This window comes from Sorex fumeus, unplaced genomic scaffold (genome assembly GCF_029834395.1).
Source record: "Sorex fumeus unplaced genomic scaffold, SorFum_2.1 ptg000105l, whole genome shotgun sequence".
Taxonomy (NCBI): domain Eukaryota; kingdom Metazoa; phylum Chordata; class Mammalia; order Eulipotyphla; family Soricidae; genus Sorex; species Sorex fumeus.
The window spans coordinates 916,869-935,938 of record NW_026606162.1 but is presented as its reverse complement, the minus strand read 5'-3'; the positions used below and the strand labels follow the sequence as shown (position 1 = coordinate 935,938).

The window sequence follows — 19,070 nt, the reverse complement described above, 5'->3', positions numbered from 1 at the left end:
GGCTCGGCAGACCCAGGGACAGAGCTTCTCTGCTTGATCCCACCAACCACAGCCATCGCCACACTTCAGAACACTTTCCAGACCCACGTGGCAGCTCCGGCCGAGACTCACGCACGACTGAAGACCCACAGAACAAGATAGCGGAACTCTCTGAGACCTTGGACTACAGGCTCAACAGACCCAGGGTCAGAGCTTCTTTGCTTGCTCCCACCAACCACAGCCATCGCCACACTTCAGGACACTTTCCAGACCCGCATGGCAGCTCCAGCCGAGACTCACGCACGACTGAAGACCCACAGAACAAGATAGCGGAACTCTCTGAGACCTTGGACTCCAGGCTCGGCAGACCCAGGGACAGAGCTTCTCTGCTTGATCCCACGAACCACAGCCATCGCCACACTTCAGGACGCTTTCCAGACCCGCATGGCAGCTCCGGCCGAGACTCACGCACGACTGAAGACCCACAGAACAAGATAGCGGAACTCTCTGAGACCTTGGACTACAGGCTCAACAGACCCAGGGACAGAGCTTCTTTGCTTGCTCCCACCAACCACAGGTGACAAAGGGATTCTAATCAGGAGCCCCACCGTACCCTGCCTGTCTGCTTCCATCAACCACCCAGGGATCGAATTGCCCACAGGAGACACACCTTACCCAGATAAATACCCCACTGGCAGACTTCCACTATCGACACTACTTCCACTACCCAGCCGTCGCCACACTTCAGGACGCTTTCTGGACCCACGTGGCAGCTCTGGCCGCACGACTGAAGACCCACAGAACAAGATAGCAGAACTCTCTGAGACCTTGGACTCCAGGCTCGGCAGACCCCGGGACAGAGCTTCTCTGCTTGATCCCACCAACCACAGCCATCGCCACACTTCAGGACACTTTCCAGACCCACGTGGCAGCTCCAGCCGAGACTCACGCACGACTGAAGACCCACAGAACAAGATAGCGGAACTCTCTGAGACCTTGGACTCCAGGCTCGGCAAACCCAGGGACAGAGCTTCTCTGCTTGATCCCACCAACCACAGCCATCGCCACACTTCAGGACACTTTCCAGACCCGCATGGCAGCTCCGGCCGAGACTCACGCACGACTGAAGACCCACAGAACAAGATAGCGGAACTCTCTGAGACCTTGGACTACAGGCTCGGCAGACCCAGGGACAGAGCTTCTCTGCTTGATCCCACGAACCACAGCCATCGCCACACTTCAGGACGCTTTCCAGACCCGCATGGCAGCTCCAGCCGAGACTCACGCACGAATGAAGACCCACAGAACAAGATAGCGGAACTCTCTGAGACCTTGGACTCCAGGCTCGGCAGACCCAGGGACAGAGCTTCTCTGCTTGATCCCACCAACCACAGCCATCGCCAAACTTCAGGACACTTTCCAGACCCGCATGGCAGCTCCGGGCGAGACTCACGCACGACTGAAGACCCACAGAACAAGAGAGCAGAACTCTCTGAGACCTTGGACTACAGGCTCGGCAGACCCAGGGACAGAGCTTCTCTGCTTGATCCCACGAACCACAGCCATCGCCACACTTCAGGACGCTTTCCAGTCCCGCTTGGCAGCTCCAGCAGAGACTCACGCACGACTGAAGACCCACAGAACAAGATAGCGGAACTCTCTGAGACCTTGGACTCCAGGCTCGGCAGACCCAGGGACAGAGCTTCTCTGCTTGATCCCACCAACCACAGCCATCGCCACACTTCAGGACACTTTCCAGACCCGCATGGCAGCTCCGGCCGAGACTCACGCACGACTGAAGACCCACAGAACAAGATAGCGGAACTCTCTGAGACCTTGGACTCCAGGCTCGGCAGACCCAGGGACAGAGCTTCTCTGCTTGATCCCACCAACCACAGCCATCGCCACACTTCAGGACGCTTTCCAGACCCGCATGGCAGCTCCGGCCGAGACTCACGCACGACTGAAGACCCATAGAACAAGATAGCGGAACTCTCTGAGACCTTGGACTACAGGCTCGGCAGACCCAGGGTCAGAGCTTCTTTGCTTGCTCCCACCAACCACAGGTGACAAAGGGATTCTAATCAGGAGCCCCACCGTACCCTGCCTGTCTGCTTCCATCAACCACCCAGGGATCGAATTGCCCACAGGAGACGCACCTTTCCCAGATAAATACCCCACTGGCAGACTTCCACTATCGACACTACTTCCACTACCCAGCCGTCGCCACACTTCAGGACTCTTTCTGGACCCACGTGGCAGCTCTGGCCGAGACTCAAGCATGACTGAAGACCCACAGAACAAGATAGCGGAACTCTCTGAGACCTTGGACTCCAGGCTCGGAAGACCCAGGGACAGAGCTTCTCTGCTTGATCCCACCAACCACAGCCATCGCCACACTTCAGGACACTTTCCATATCCACGTGGCAGCTCCGGCCGAGTCTCACACATGACTGAAGACCCACAGAACAAGATAGCGGAACTCTCTGAGACCTTGGACTCCAGGCTCGGCAGACCCAGGGACAGAGCTTCTCTGCTTGAGCCCACCAACCACAGCCATCGCCACACTTCAGGACACTTTCCAGACCCACGTGGCAGATCCGGCCGAGACTCACGCACGACTGACGACCCACAGAACAAGATAGCGGAACTCTCTGAGGCCTTGGACTACAGGCTCGGCAGACCCAGGGACAGAGCTTCTCTGCTTGATCCCACCAACCACAGCCATTGCCACACTTCAGGACGCTTTCCAGACCCGCATGGCAGCTCCGGCCGAGACTCACGCACGACTGAAGACCCACAGAACAAGATAGCAGAACTCTCTGAGACCTTGGACTCCAGGCTCGGCAGACCCAGGGACAGAGCTTCTCTGCTTGATCCCACCAACCACAGCCATCGCCACACTTCAGGACACTTTCCAGACCCGCATGGCAGCTCCGGCCGAGACTCACGCACGACTGAAGACCCACAGAACAAGGTAGCGGAACTCTCTGAGACCTTGGACTCCAGGCTCGGCAGACCCAGGGACAGAGCTTCTCTGCTTGAGCCCACCAACCACAGCCATCGCCACACTTCAGGACACTTTCCAGACCCGCATGCCAGCTCCGGCCGAGACTCACGCACGACTGAAGACCCACAGAACAAGATAGCGGAACTCTCTGAGACCTTGGACTCCAGGCTCGGCAGACCCAGGGACAGAGCTTCTCTGCTTGATCCCACAAACCACAGCCATCGCCACACTTCAGGACGCTTTCCAGACCCGCATGGCAGCTCCGGCCGAGACTCACGCACGACTGAAGACCCACAGAACAAGATAGCGGAACTCTCTGAGACCTTGGACTCCAGGCTCGGCAGACCCAGGGACAGAGCTTCTCTGCTAGATCCCACCAACCACAGCCATCGCCACACTTCAGGACACTTTCCAGACCCGCATGGCAGCTCCGGCCGAGACTCACGCACGACTGAAGACCCACAGAACAAGGTAGCGGAACTCTCTGAGACCTTGGACTCCAGGCTCGGCAGACCCAGGGACAGAGCTTCTCTGCTTGATCCCACCAACCACAGCCATCGCCACACTTCAGGACACTTTCCAGACCCACGTGGCAGCTCTGGCCGAGACTCACGCATGACTGAAGACCCACAGAACAAGATAGCAGAACTCTCTGAGACCTTGGACTCCAGGCTCGGCGACCCAGGGACAGAGCTTCTCTGCTTGATCCCACCAACCACAGCCATCGCCACACTTCAGGACACTTTCCAGATCCACGTGGCAGCTCCGGCCGAGACTCACGCACGACTGAAGACCCACAGAACAAGATAGCGGAACTCTCTGAGACCTTGGACTCCAGGCTCGGCAGACCCAGGGACAGAGCTTCTCTGCTTGATCCCACCAACCACAGCCATCGCCACACTTCAGAACACTTTCCAGACCCACGTGGCAGCTCCGGCCGAGACTCACGCACGACTGAAGACCCACAGAACAAGATAGCGGAACTCTCTGAGACCTTGGACTCCAGGCTCGGCAGACCCAGGGACAGAGCTTCTCTGCTTGATCCCACCAACCACAGCCATCGCCACACTTCAGGACACTTTCCAGACCCGCATGGCAGCTCCAGCCGAGACTCACGCACGACTGAAGACCCACAGAACAAGATAGCGGAACTCTCTGAGACCTTGGACTCCAGGCTCGGCAGACCCAGGGACAGAGCTTCTCTGCTTGATCCCACGAACCACAGCCATCGCCACACTTCAGGACGCTTTCCAGACCCGCATGGCAGCTCCGGCCGAGACTCACGCACGACTGAAGACCCACAGAACAAGATAGCGGAACTCTCTGAGACCTTGGACTACAGGCTCAACAGACCCAGGGACAGATCTTCTTTGCTTGCTCCCACCAACCACAGGTGACAAAGGGATTCTAATCAGGAGCCCCACCGTACCCTGCCTGTCTGCTTCCATCAACCACCCAGGGATCGAATTGCCCACAGGAGACACACCTTACCCAGATAAATACCCCACTGGCAGACTTCCACTATCGACACTACTTCCACTACCCAGCCGTCGCCACACTTCAGGACGCTTTCTGGACCCACGTGGCAGCTCTGGCCGAGACTCACGCATGACTGAAGACCCACAGAACAAGATAGCAGAACTCTCTGAGACCTTGGACTCCAGGCTCGGCAGACCCAGGGACAGAGCTTCTCTGCTTGATCCCACCAACCACAGCCATCGCCACACTTCAGGACACTTTCCAGACCCACGTGGCAGCTCCAGCCGAGACTCACGCACGACTGAAGACCCACAGAACAAGATAGCGGAACTCTCTGAGACCTTGGACTCCAGGCTCGGCAAACCCAGGGACAGAGCTTCTCTGCTTGATCCCACCAACCACAGCCATCGCCACACTTCAGGACACTTTCCAGACCCGCATGGCAGCTCCGGCCGAGACTCACGCACGACTGAAGACCCACAGAACAAGATAGCGGAACTCTCTGAGACCTTGGACTACAGGCTCGGCAGACCCAGGGACAGAGCTTCTCTGCTTGATCCCACGAACCACAGCCATCGCCACACTTCAGGACGCTTTCCATATCCACGTGGCAGCTCCGGCCGAGTCTCACACATGACTGAAGACCCACAGAACAAGATAGCGGAACTCTCTGAGACCTTGGACTCCAGGCTCGGCAGACCCAGGGACAGAGCTTCTCTGCTTGAGCCCACCAACCACAGCCATCGCCACACTTCAGGACACTTTCCAGACCCACGTGGCAGCTCCGGCCGAGACTCACGCACGACTGACGACCCACAGAACAAGATAGCGGAACTCTCTGAGACCTTGGACTACAGGCTCGGCAGACCCAGGGACAGAGCTTCTCTGCTTGATCCCACCAACCACAGCCATTGCCACACTTCAGGACGCTTTCCAGACCCGCATGGCAGCTCCGGCCGAGACTCACGCACGACTGAAGACCCACAGAACAAGATAGCAGAACTCTCTGAGACCTTGGACTCCAGGCTCGGCAGACCCAGGGACAGAGCTTCTCTGCTTGATCCCACCAACCACAGCCATCGCCACACTTCAGGACACTTTCCAGACCCGCATGGCAGCTCCGGCCGAGACTCACGCACGACTGAAGACCCACAGAACAAGGTAGCGGAACTCTCTGAGACCTTGGACTCCAGGCTCGGCAGACCCAGGGACAGAGCTTCTCTGCTTGAGCCCACCAACCACAGCCATCGCCACACTTCAGGACACTTTCCAGACCCGCATGCCAGCTCCGGCCGAGACTCACGCACGACTGAAGACCCACAGAACAAGATAGCGGAACTCTCTGAGACCTTGGACTCCAGGCTCGGCAGACCCAGGGACAGAGCTTCTCTGCTTGATCCCACGAACCACAGCCATCGCCACACTTCAGGACGCTTTCCAGACCCGCATGGCAGCTCCGGCCGAGACTCACGCACGACTGAAGACCCACAGAACAAGATAGCGGAACTCTCTGAGACCTTGGACTCCAGGCTCGGCAGACCCAGGGACAGAGCTTCTCTGCTAGATCCCACCAACCACAGCCATCGCCACACTTCAGGACACTTTCCAGACCCGCATGGCAGCTCCGGCCGAGACTCACGCACGACTGAAGACCCACAGAACAAGGTAGCGGAACTCTCTGAGACCTTGGACTCCAGGCTCGGCAGACCCAGGGACAGAGCTTCTCTGCTTGATCCCACCAACCACAGCCATCGCCACACTTCAGGACACTTTCCAGACCCACGTGGCAGCTCTGGCCGAGACTCACGCATGACTGAAGACCCACAGAACAAGATAGCAGAACTCTCTGAGACCTTGGACTCCAGGCTCGGCAGACCCAGGGACAGAGCTTCTCTGCTTGATCCCACCAACCACAGCCATCGCCACACTTCAGGACACTTTCCAGATCCACGTGGCAGCTCCGGCCGAGACTCACGCACGACTGAAGACCCACAGAACAAGATAGCGGAACTCTCTGAGACCTTGGACTCCAGGCTCGGAAGACCCAGGGACAGAGCTTCTCTGCTTGATCCCACCAACCACAGCCATCGCCACACTTCAGAACACTTTCCAGACCCACGTGGCAGCTCCGGCCGAGACTCACGCACGACTGAAGACCCACAGAACAAGATAGCGGAACTCTCTGAGACCTTGGACTCCAGGCTCGGCAGACCCAGGGACAGAGCTTCTCTGCTTGATCCCACCAACCACAGCCATCGCCACACTTCAGGACACTTTCCAGACCCGCATGGCAGCTCCAGCCGAGACTCACGCACGACTGAAGACCCACAGAACAAGATAGCGGAACTCTCTGAGACCTTGGACTCCAGGCTCGGCAGACCCAGGGACAGAGCTTCTCTGCTTGATCCCACGAACCACAGCCATCGCCACACTTCAGGACGCTTTCCAGACCCGCATGGCAGCTCCGGCCGAGACTCACGCACGACTGAAGACCCACAGAACAAGATAGCGGAACTCTCTGAGACCTTGGACTCCAGGCTCGGCAGACCCAGGGACAGAGCTTCTCTGCTTGATCCCACCAACCACAGCCATTGCCACACTTCAGGATGCTTTCCAGACCCGCATGGCAGCTCCGGCCGAGACTCACGCACGACTGAAGACCCACAGAACAAGATAGCAGAACTCTCTGAGACCTTGGACTCCAGGCTCGGCAGACCCAGGGACAGAGCTTCTCTGCTTGATCCCACCAACCACAGCCATCGCCACACTTCAGGACACTTTCCAGACCCGCATGGCAGCTCCGGCCGAGACTCACGCACGACTGAAGACCCACAGAACAAGGTAGCGGAACTCTCTGAGACCTTGGACTCCAGGCTCGGCAGACCCAGGGACAGAGCTTCTCTGCTTGAGCCCACCAACCACAGCCATCGCCACACTTCAGGACACTTTCCAGACCCGCATGGCAGCTCCGGCCGAGACTCACGCACGACTGAAGACCCACAGAACAAGATAGCGGAACTTTCTGAGACCTTGGACTCCAGGCTCGGCAGACCCAGGGACAGAGCTTCTCTGCTTGATCCCACCAACCACAGCCATCGCCACACTTCAGGACACTTTCCAGACCCGCATGGCAGCTCCGGCCGAGACTCACGCACGACTGAAGACCGACAGAACAAGATAGCGGAACTCTCTGAGGCCTTGGACTCCAGGCTCGGCAGACCCAGGGTCAGAGCTTCTTTGCTTGCTCCCACCAACCACAGGTGACAAAGGGATTCTAATCAGGAGCCCCACCGTACCCTGCCTGTCTGCTTCCATCAACCACCCAGGGATCGAATTGCCCACAGGAGACGCACCTTACCCAGATAAATACCCCACTGGCAGACTTCCACTATCGACACTACTTCCACTACCCAGCCGTCGCCACACTTCAGGACGCTTTCTGGACCCACGTGGCAGCTCTGGCCGAGACTCACGCATAACTGAAGAACCACAGAACAAGATAGCGGAACTCTCTGAGACCTTGGACTCCAGGCTCGGCAGACCCAGGGACAGAGCTTCTTTGCTTGATCCCACGAACCACAGCCATTGCCACACTTCAGGACGCTTTCCAGACCCGCATGGCAGCTCCGGCCGAGACTCACGCACGACTGAAGACCCACAGAACAAGATAGCGGAACTCTCTGAGACCTTGGACTCCAGACTCGGCAGACCCAGGGACAGAGCTTCTCTGCTTGATCCCACCAACCACAGCCATCGCCACACTTCAGGACACTTTCCAGACCCGCATGGCAGCTCCGGCCGAGACTCACGCACGACTGAAGACCCACAGAACAAGATAGCGGAACTCTCTGAGACCTTGGACTCCAGGCTCGGCAGACCCAGGGACAGAGCTTCTCTGCTTGATCCCACGAACCACAGCCATCGCCACACTTCAGGACGCTTTCCAGACCCGCATGGCAGCTCCGGCCGAGACTCACGCACGACTGAAGACCCACAGAACAAGATAGCGGAACTCTCTGAGACCTTGGACTACAGGCTCAACAGACCCAGGGTCAGAGCTTCTTTGCTTGCTCCCACCAACCACAGGTGACAAAGGGATTCTAATCAGGAGCCCCACCGTACCCTGCCTGTCTGCTTCCATCAACCACCCAGAGATCGAATTGCCCACAGGAGACGCACCTTACCCAGATAAATACCCCACTGGCAGACTTCCATATCGACACTACTTCCACTACCCAGCCGTCGCCACACTTCAGGACGCTTTCTGGACCCACGTGGCAGCTCTGGCCGAGACTCACGCATGACTGAAGACCCACAGAACAAGATAGCGGAACTCTCTGAGACCTTGGACTCCAGGCTCGGCAGACCCAGGGACAGAGCTTCTCTGCTTGATCCCACCAACCACAGCCATCGCCACACTTCAGGACACTTTCCAGACCCACGTGGCAGCTCCAGCCGAGACTCACGCACGACTGAAGACCCACAGAACAAGATAGCGGAACTCTCTAAGACCTTGTACTCCAGGCTCGGCAAACCCAGGGACAGAGCTTCTCTGCTTGATCCCACCAACCACAGCCATCGCCACACTTCAGGACACTTTCCAGACACGCATGGCAGCTCCGGCCGAGACTCACGCACGACTGAAGACCCACAGAACAAGATAGCGGAACTCTCTGAGACCTTGGACTCCAGGCTCGGCAGACCCAGGGACAGAGCTTCTCTGCTTGATCCCACCAACCACAGCCATTGCCACACTTCAGGACGCTTTCCAGACCCGCATGGCAGCTCCGGCCGAGACTCACGCACGACTGAAGACCCACAGAACAAGATAGCAGAACTCTCTGAGACCTTGGACTCCAGGCTCGGCAGACCCAGGGACAGAGCTTCTCTGCTTGATCCCACCAACCACAGCCATCGCCACACTTCAGGACACTTTCCAGACCCGCATGGCAGCTCCGGCCGAGACTCACGCACGACTGAAGACCCACAGAACAAGGTAGCGGAACTCTCTGAGACCTTGGACTCCAGGCTCGGCAGACCCAGGGACAGAGCTTCTCTGCTTGATCCCACCAACCACAGCCATCGGCACACTTCAGGACACTTTCCAGACCCACGTGGCAGCTCCGGCCGAGACTCACGCACGACTCAAGACCCACAGAACAAGATAGCGGAACTCTCTGAGACCTTGGACTCCAGGCTCGGCAGACCCAGGGACAGAGCTTCTCTGCTTGATCCCACCAACCACAGCCATCACCACACTTCAGGACGCTTTCCAGACCCGCATGGCAGCTCCGGCCGAGACTCACGCATGACTGAAGACCCACAGAACAAGATAGCGGAACTCTCTGAGACCTTGGACTCCAGGCTCGGCAGCCCCAGGGACAGAGCTTCTCTGCTTGATCCCACCAACCACAGCCATCGCCACACTTCAGGACGCTTTCCAGACCCGCATGGCAGCTCCGGCCGAGACTCACGCATGACTGAAGACCCACAGAACAAGATAGCAGAACTCTCTGAGACCTTGGACTCCAGGCTCGGAAGACCCAGGGACAGAGCTTCTCTGCTTGATCCCACCAACCACAGCCATCGCCACACTTCAGGACACTTTCCAGACCCGCATGGCAGCTCCGGCCGAGACTCACGCACGACTGAAGACCCACAGAACAAGATAGCGGAACTCTCTGAGACCTTGGACTCCAGGCTCGGCAGACCCAGGGACAGAGCTTCTCTGCTTGATCCCACCAACCACAGCCATTGCCACACTTCAGGACGCTTTCCAGACCCGCATGGCAGCTCCGGCCGAGACTCACGCACGACTGAAAACCCACAGAACAAGATAGCGGAACTCTCTGAGACCTTGGACTCCAGGCTCGGCAGACTCAGGGACAGAGCTTCTCTGCTTGAGCCCACCAACCACAGCCATCGCCACACTTCAGGACACTTTCCAGACCCGCATGGCAGCTCCGGCCGAGACTCACGCACGACTGAAGACCCACAGAACAAGATAGCGGAACTCTCTGAGACCTTGGACTCCAGGCTCGGCAGACCCAGGGACAGAGCTTCTCTGCTTGATCCCACCAACCACAGCCATCGCCACACTTCAGGACGCTTTCTAGACCCGCATGGCAGCTCCGGCCGAGACTCACGCACGACTGAAGACCCACAGAACAAGATAGCGGAACTCTCTGAGACCTTGGACTCCAGGCTCGGCAGCCCCAGGGACAGAGCTTCTCTGCTTGATCCCACGAACCACAGCCATCGCCACACTTCAGGACGCTTTCCAGACCCGCATGGTAGCTCCGGCCGAGACTCACGCACGACTGAAGACCCACAGAACAAGATAGCGGAACTCTCTGAGACCTTGGACTCCAGGCTCGGCAGACCCAGGGTCAGAGCTTCTTTGCTTGCTCCCACCAACCACAGGTGACAAAGGGATTCTAATCAGGAGCCCCACCCTACCCTGCCTGTCTGCTTCCATCAACCACCCAGGGATCGAATTTCCCACAGGAGACGCACCTTACCCAGATAAATACCCCACTGGCAGACTTCCACTACCGACACTACTTCCACTACCCAGCCGTCGCCACACTTCAGGACGCTTTCTGGACCCACGTGGCAGCTCTGGCCGAGACTCACACATGACTGAAGACCCACAGAACAAGATAGCGGAACTCTCTGAGACCTTGGACTCCAGGCTCGGCAGACTCAGGGACAGAGCTTCTCTGCTTGAGCCCACCAACCACAGCCATCGCCACACTTCAGGACACTTTCCAGACCCGCATGGCAGCTCCGGCCGAGACTCACGCACGACTGAAGACCCACAGAACAAGATAGCGGAACTCTCTGAGACCTTGGACTCCAGGCTCGGCAGACCCAGGGACAGAGCTTCTCTGCTTGATCCCACGAACCACAGCCATCGCCACACTTCAGGACGCTTTCCAGACCCGCATGGCAGCTCCGGCCGAGACTCACGCACGACTGAAGAGCCACAGAACAAGATAGCGGAACTCTCTGAGACCTTGGACTCCAGGCTCGGCAGACCCAGGGTCAGAGCTTCTTTGCTTGCTCCGACCAACCACAGGTGACAAAGGGATTCTAATCAGGAGCCCCACCGTACCCTGCCTGTCTGCTTCCATCAACCACCCAGGGATCGAATTGCCCACAGGAGACGCACCTTACCCAGATAAATACCCCACTGGCAGACTTCCACTATCGACACTACTTCCACTACCCAGCCGTCGCCACACTTCAGGACGCTTTCTGGACCCACGTGGCAGCTCTGGCCGAGACTCACGCATGACTGAAGACCCACAGAACAAGATAGCGGAACTCTCTGAGACCTTGGACTCCAGGCTCGGCAGACCCAGGGACAGAGCTTCTCTGCTTGATCCCACCAACCACAGCCATCGCCACACTTCAGGACACTTTCCAGATCCACGTGGCAGCTCCGGCCGAGACTCACGCACGACTGAAGACCCACAGAACAAGATAGCGGAACTCTCTGAGACCTTGGACTCCAGGCTCGGCAGACCCAGGGACAGAGCTTCTCTGCTTGATCCCACCAACCACAGCCATCGCCACACTTCAGGACACTTTCCAGACCCACGTGGCAGCTCCGGCCGAGACTCACGCACGACTGACGACCCACAGAACAAGGTAGCGGAACTCTCTGAGACCTTGGACTCCAGGCTCGTTAGACCCAGGGACAGAGCTTCTCTGCTTGATCCCACCAACCACAGCCATTGCCACACTTCAGGACGCTTTCCAGATCCGCATGGCAGCTCCGGCCGAGACTCACGCACGACTGAAGACCCACAGAACAAGATAGCGGAACTCTCTGAGACCTTGGACTCCAGGCTCGGCAGACCCAGGGACAGAGCTTCTCTGCTTGATCCCACCAACCACAGCCATCGCCACACTTCAGGACACTTTCCAGACCCGCATGGCAGCTCTGGCCGAGACTCACGCACGACTGAAGACCCACAGAACAAGATAGCGGAACTCTCTGAGACCTTGGACTCCAGGCTCGGCAGACCCAGGGACAGAGCTTCTCTGCTTGATCCCACCAACCACAGCCATCGCCACACTTCAGGACGCTTTCCAGACCCGCATGGCAGCTCCGGCCGAGACTCACGCACGACTGAAGACCCAGAGAACAAGATAGCGGAACTCTCTGAGACCTTGGACTCCAGGCTCGGCAGACCCAGGGTCAGAGCTTCTTTGCTTGCTCCCACCAACCACAGGTGACAAAGGGATTCTAATCAGGAGCCCCACCCTACCCTGCCTGTCTGCTTCCATCAACCACCCAGGGATCGAATTGCCCACAGGAGACGCACCTTACCCAGATAAATACCCCACTGGCTGACTTCCACTACCGACACTACTTCCACTACCCAGCCGTCGCCACACTTCAGGACGCTTTCTGGACCCACGTGGCAGCTCTGGCCGAGACTCACACATGACTGAAGACCCACAGAACAAGATAGCGGAACTCTCTGAGACCTTGGACTCCAGGCTCGGCAGACCCAGGGACAGAGCTTCTCTGCTTGATCCCACGAACCACAGCCATTGCCACACTTCAGGACGCTTTCCAGACCCGCATGGCAGCTCCGGCCGAGACTCACGCACGACTGAAGACCCACAGAACAAGATAGCGGAACTCTCTGAGACCTTGGACTCCAGGCTCGGCAGACCCAGGGACAGAGCTTCTCTGCTTGATCCCACGAACCACAGCCATCGCCACACTTCAGGACACTTTCCAGACCCGCATGGCAGCTCCGGCCGAGACTCACGCACGACTGAAGACCCACAGAACAAGATAGCGGATCTCTCTGAGACCTTGGACTCCAGGCTCGGCAGACCCAGGGACAGAGCTTCTCTGCTTGATCCCACGAACCACAGCCATTGCCACACTTCAGGACGCTTTCCAGACCCGCATGGCAGCTCCGGCCGAGACTCACGCACGACTGAAGACCCACAGAACAAGATAGCGGAACTCTCTGAGACCTTGGACTCCAGGCTCGGCAGACCCAGGGTCAGAGCTTCTTTGCTTGCTCCCACCAACCACAGGTGACAAAGGGATTCTAATCAGGAGCCCCACCCTACCCTGCCTGTCTGCTTCCATCAACCACCCAGGGATCGAATTGCCCACAGGAGACGCACCTTACCCAGATAAATACCCCACTGGCAGACTTCCACTATTGACTCTACTTCCACTACCCAGCCGTCGCCACACTTCAGGAAGCTTTCTGGACCCGCGCGGCCGCTTCGCTGCCACGCGTCACATCATAAGACACTAAATACGCATCTTCCAGAATTTTTGTACCGCATTTGATAGGGTTCAAATATGGTAACACCTACTAGGGTGATTAGGGGTTGCCTCAAAACCTCTATCCCTCTCGGAAAGACTGGCAAGCTACCGAGAGTATTCCGCCCGCACGGAAGAGCCTGGCAAGCTATCCGTTGTGTATTCGATATGCCAAAACCAGTAACTACAACGGGTCTCATTCACCTGACCCTGAAGGCTTCACCGACATGGCAGCATTGAGAAGGATGAGAAAGGATCGGCCGACAAAATCCCATGTATAGTTTGTACATATATGTGTATGCGTATACACATATGTGCTTGATGTATATGTGTGTGTATACATATCTCTACGCCAATGGAAAGAAAACGGAATCGAGCTTACATCAGAGGAAACCAGGGCTGCTGAGTGGCGGCCATGGCCCGTGTGTGTGTTGGTGCCCGGCCTCTTTCCACCACGCACCAGATCCAGGGCTATGTCTCCTCCCTGACCACCTGCACAGCCCAGATCTGTGGCCAGCAGCCTCTTGTGCATGCTCAGGTCAGTCACATTCCAGTAACATGACCGTCAGAGGTCAGCTGCCCAGCACACGCCAGTAGCCTGCTGCGGCTCATGGCTGCTGAGCTGGAAAGAGAAGATAGCCCTTGCTGCAGAAAGTTCTGGAAAGTACATGGCGGTTAAACTATGGTGTGCATTGAGACTCAGAAACGAAAACGCACAACCCGTTGCTGACGGGCAGGGAGAGCAGGTGAGGGAGACCCTGGCCCGTGTGCGGCCACTCCTCCTGGAGCCCCTGGGCCCCTCCTAAATTACTGCAAACACTGCCCTCCCACTGTTCATCGATTTGCTCGAGCGGGCCCAGTAATGTCTCCATTTTGAGACTTGTTGTTACTGTGTTTGGCAAGCAAAAACCATTGGCTTCAGTCTCCAAAGCTTGGTGGATTAGTCTGGATTTTCTATAAAGTGTATAACTTTTGGGACTAAGTCCATTTCCTGCCTCTGTTTGTCCCTGTGAAAATAGTTTGACAAGCAGTGGTTGCTTTTCCCTTCCCCTCCTGCACAAAGTTAAAAAACAAGATACTTTTTGTAGTTCTTTGAATTGTATTGAAAAATAGTTTTTTAATGCATCCCTTCTATGACAGTGATGGATTTTATAACAGAATAATTGAAGTGGGGGGAAAAATCTTATGCCCCAATGTCAAGATCGAACTACGTAAAACTACCAGGGAGCTGTCAGGAATAATTTCAGACGGCATTTCAAAAATAAAATAGGCTGATAGTAGAATGGGCAGGGTGCTGCCTTGTACTCGGCCAACCCGGGGTTGATCCCCAGCATCCTGTATGGTCCTCCAACCCTGCCAGCAGTGATCCCTGAGCACAGAACCCTGAGCGAGATCACCAGGTCTGGGGCTCCCATCCACAAAATAGGCAGGTAGATATGTTGACCTTGTGAAGCTAACTGTGTTTGAGCCTCTCCATCCTCTGTGTGTGTGTGTGTGTGTGCATGTACACGCGTGAGACTGGACTACTCTGACATTTTCAGTTCTGGTATTTAGGCCACATTAAGTGCTTGGCTTGCTTGTGCCTGCTTGATCTCATTCTTGTTTCCATTCTTCCCCGCTTTTTGTTTCTGTAGTCATTAACTTATTTCTTAAAATCAGCCAAAAAGGAAATTGAGCTGATGTCGGAGGATCGCAGGGCCCTGAGGTCAGAGAATCAATTGCTGGCAAAGGAGAAGCTCTCTCTGAAGTCAGAAAGAGGGTCGTTTCTATTGAAGCTCACAGAAGCGGAGGCCAAAAACTCTTCGCTGCGGGAAGACCAGAGGAAGCTCTGGCTGATGAACCAAGCGATTCGCTTACACAAAGAGAAGGTCATCAAGGCCAAGTGGGCCACAGAGAAGCTCTGCCAGCAGGAGCGGCCTGGCCTAGAAGCCCTCAAGGCAGAGAAAGAGAAAGTGCTCGAAGAGGGCAGGGTGGTGCAGGAGGAGCTCCAGTGGGTGGGCGCCGAGAAGGATGCGCTGCAGGTCGCCAAGGTGGGGCTGCAGGCCCTGGTGCAGGAGCTGCAGATGAGCAAGAGCAGCCTGGTGGCCGAGTGGAAGAAGGGCCTGGAGGAGAGGGGCCAGCTGGAGGAGCATGTCAAGAAGCTCGTTCTGGAGAACATATCCCTGGCCAAGGACAAGGACAACATCGTCCAGAAGCTGCAGTGCTCCTACGAGGAGCTGGCTCGGGATCAGAAGTCGCTGGTGCAAGAGATCGAGGAGCTCACGGCCCAGAAGAATTCGGCCCTGGAGAAGCAGTCGGGCCTCAACAGCCTGTGCGTGGCCCTGAAGCTGGAGCGTGACGGCCTGGCCCAGAGCAACAAGGAGCTGCAGCTGGAGAAGTACCTGCTGCTCCAGGAGCAGGAGAAGCTGGGCGCCAGCCTGGAGGCGGTGCTGCAGGTGAAGGAGCTGGTGGGCGCCGAGGCCAGTGCCTGCGCATGCAGCTGGACGAGGCCACCAAGGCCGTGCACAAGGCCGAGCTGGAGGCGCTGCAGACGCAGTCGGCCAACGCCCACCTGGCGCGGCTGCTGGAGAAGATCAAGACCAGCAGGGAGATCTCCGACTCGGAGTACGTGCAACTCCTGCAAGAGAAGGAGATGCTGAGCCCGGCGAGCGGCGGCGGGCAGCCGAGAAGAAGGAGCTCCTCGGCGAGAAGGACCTCCTGGCCCAGAAGTTCGGCCGCTGCTCTGAGGAGGCGGCCGCGTGGAGTCGGCCCTGTGCGAGCAGCTGAACAGCCTGGGCTCCAAGAAGGAGCTGCTGTGCCAGAAGGCCACGAAGCTCCAGGGGCAGTTGGACTGGCTGCTGAACGACCAGGTGCTGCTGGAGGTGTAGCAGACCGAGTTGCTGGCCGAGCGGGAGGCATCCCTGCAAGCCCTTGGCGAGCTCCAGCAGAAGCACGAGGAGGAGGCGGGCAAGCGCTGGGCGGCCGTCCAAGAGAAGAGGAAGCTGCTCGGCGAGCTAGGCGTGCTGCAGCGGGAGCTCCAGGAGCAGCGCCAGGAGAACCAGGGGCTGGCGGCCAGCCAGGGCGCCCTCGAGGCGTCGCTGCAGGAGGCCCGGACGGGGCCGCAGCCTGGAGGAGACACATGCCAGCGTGCTGCAGGCCAAGGAGGCGCTCGACGCCGAGCGGCAGGAGGAGTGCCGGCGGCTGGCGGAGGACGGGCTCGCGGCACAGCAGGCCCTGGCGCAGGAGCGAGAGACTCGTGCCAAGGAGACCCAGGCGGCCGCCCACGAGGCCAGCCAGCTGCGAGGCCGCCTGGAGCTGCTGGAGCAGGAGGCCAGGAGCTGCGGTCGAGCGAGCAGGGGCTGCAGCCTGAGCGCCTGGACTTGCTGGAGAAGAAGGCGCGGTCAGACCAGAAGGTGGCCGAGATCCTGCGGGAGGAGGAGCTGCTGAGCGCAGACGCCTCCCGGCTGGCCGCCACTTCGAGGCCCTCAAGGGCGACTTTGCGGCCCTGTCCAAGTCCAAGCTGGAGCTGCAGGCCTGCACAGCTGCCTCGCCGAGATCCTGGCCGACCTGCAGCGCAAGCACGAGGCGGCCCTGTCCGAGCGGGCCCAGCCCGGGCAAGAGAACGAGAGCCTGCTGGCCGAGAAGAGGGAGCTGCAGCAAGAGAGGGCGAGCTCCTGCAAGAGAAGGAGCAGCTGGCCGGCAGTTACTTCCTCCTCCAGAAGGAGGTCAGTCGGCTGGCCCAGACCAGCAGCCACGTCTCCGCCAACCTCCTGGAGGCCCAGAAGGAGAACCGCGTGCTGAGGAAGGACAAGAGCAAGCTCGCCTTTGAGATCAGAGAGCTCGAGACGCTGCAGTCATTCACGGTAAAGTGGAGCAGGCCTGACCCCCGTTGGCCCGGGCCACCCCCTTTTAGTGGTTAAGAGGATTGCTCTTTGTCGGCACAAGGAGAGGTGCACCCCCACGGAACCCGTCGCACGTGTGTCACGAGCTGTTTGCTGCAGGCACAGGGACAGCTTGTCACCACGTGCCTGGTGACCTCTAGGACAAGGCATAAGCTGTGAATAAAACCAAAAAAGCACAGTATGTTCATTTCTGGGTGGAGTTCTCATGGAAGATTGCGCTGTGGCTCTTGAAGACGTAAGGGAAGGCATGAGAGAGGCACTAAGTTGTAAAATGGTGTCTTCCGGGAGGACATTGAGCGGTTGCCCTGAGTCTGCTCACTTGGGACTCGGGGTGCCCTGTGACACCTGCAGGGTGCCCGGTGCAGGGCAGCCTGGACTCGGGGGTGCCTGGTGCAGGGCAGGTGTTCTCTCTTCCCACCTCACTCACGGTTTACCTTTCTCCCACTCCCACACCTGTGCTCACGGCTCTCATCTCCTCTCCCTCCTCCCCACCCCCAACGCTTTCCACCCAGGCCTGCTTATCTGTCCACTCATTTCATTTCATTTCATCATCCTGTTATTCGTCGATTGCCTCGAGCAGGCCCCAGTAACGTCTCTTTCATCCTAGCCCTGAGATTATATTCAAGGCTATTTAGGAGAATGAGACCCATCATTGTTACTGGTATTTGGCATATTTGGTACGCCACGGGGAGTTTGCCAGACTCTGCCCTGTGGGCAGGCTACATTCGATAGCCTGCAAGTTTGTCCAAAGTAGGAATAAGACAATAAGATGTCATAAAAAAAAGTTCTGTTAAGATGTCGCGCGGCCGCGAATGCAGCCGCGCGGTTCCGGGATCTGGATTTTATAGATCTTCGGCTGCCGTAGCCCTGGTCGGGGCGGGGAGGAAAGCTCAACCCGCTCCCCTCCAAGGGACTCCGGGAAGGAACACCCAGGCGCGGGGGCAGAGACTGCACTGTTCTCGTCCGGGATCTGGATTTTATAGTCTCTGAGTCTTGGCCGCTGATGGGATTACACGGCGCCAGGGGGCCAGGTGGTGGGTGTGACCCCCGCCTACTGGAATTTGGAGGATCTGGGTGGAAGATGCTCGACTCCAATTCGAGTAGGCTTGGAGGTCTCGGCCCCGGAACCCGCGTGGCTTTGTCCCTCTGCCAGTACCTTCATGTGTGGGGAGAGTGGTCTCAGCATGGTGGTGGCTGGTCCTGGAGGTCTTCGGCTGCCGTAGCCCTGGTCGGGGCGGGGAGGAAAGCTCAACCCGCTCCCCTCCAAGGGACTCCGGGAAGGAACACCCAGGCGTGGGGGCAGAGACTGCACTGTTCTCGTCCGGGATCTGGATTTTTTTGCATCTGTCCGCTCATGTCATTTTTATTCTGTGTGAGGAATGGAGGTTCTTGGGAGCACTGGGCTGTGTCGGGG

The 19,070-nt window shown here is 57.9% G+C and overlaps 1 pseudogene; it reads left to right on the top strand.

Annotated features, from left to right (window-relative positions):
- LOC130042591 (CAP-Gly domain-containing linker protein 1-like) overlaps positions 1 to 19,070 on the top strand; it is a 74,388-nt pseudogene that overhangs the window by 37,934 nt on the left and 17,384 nt on the right.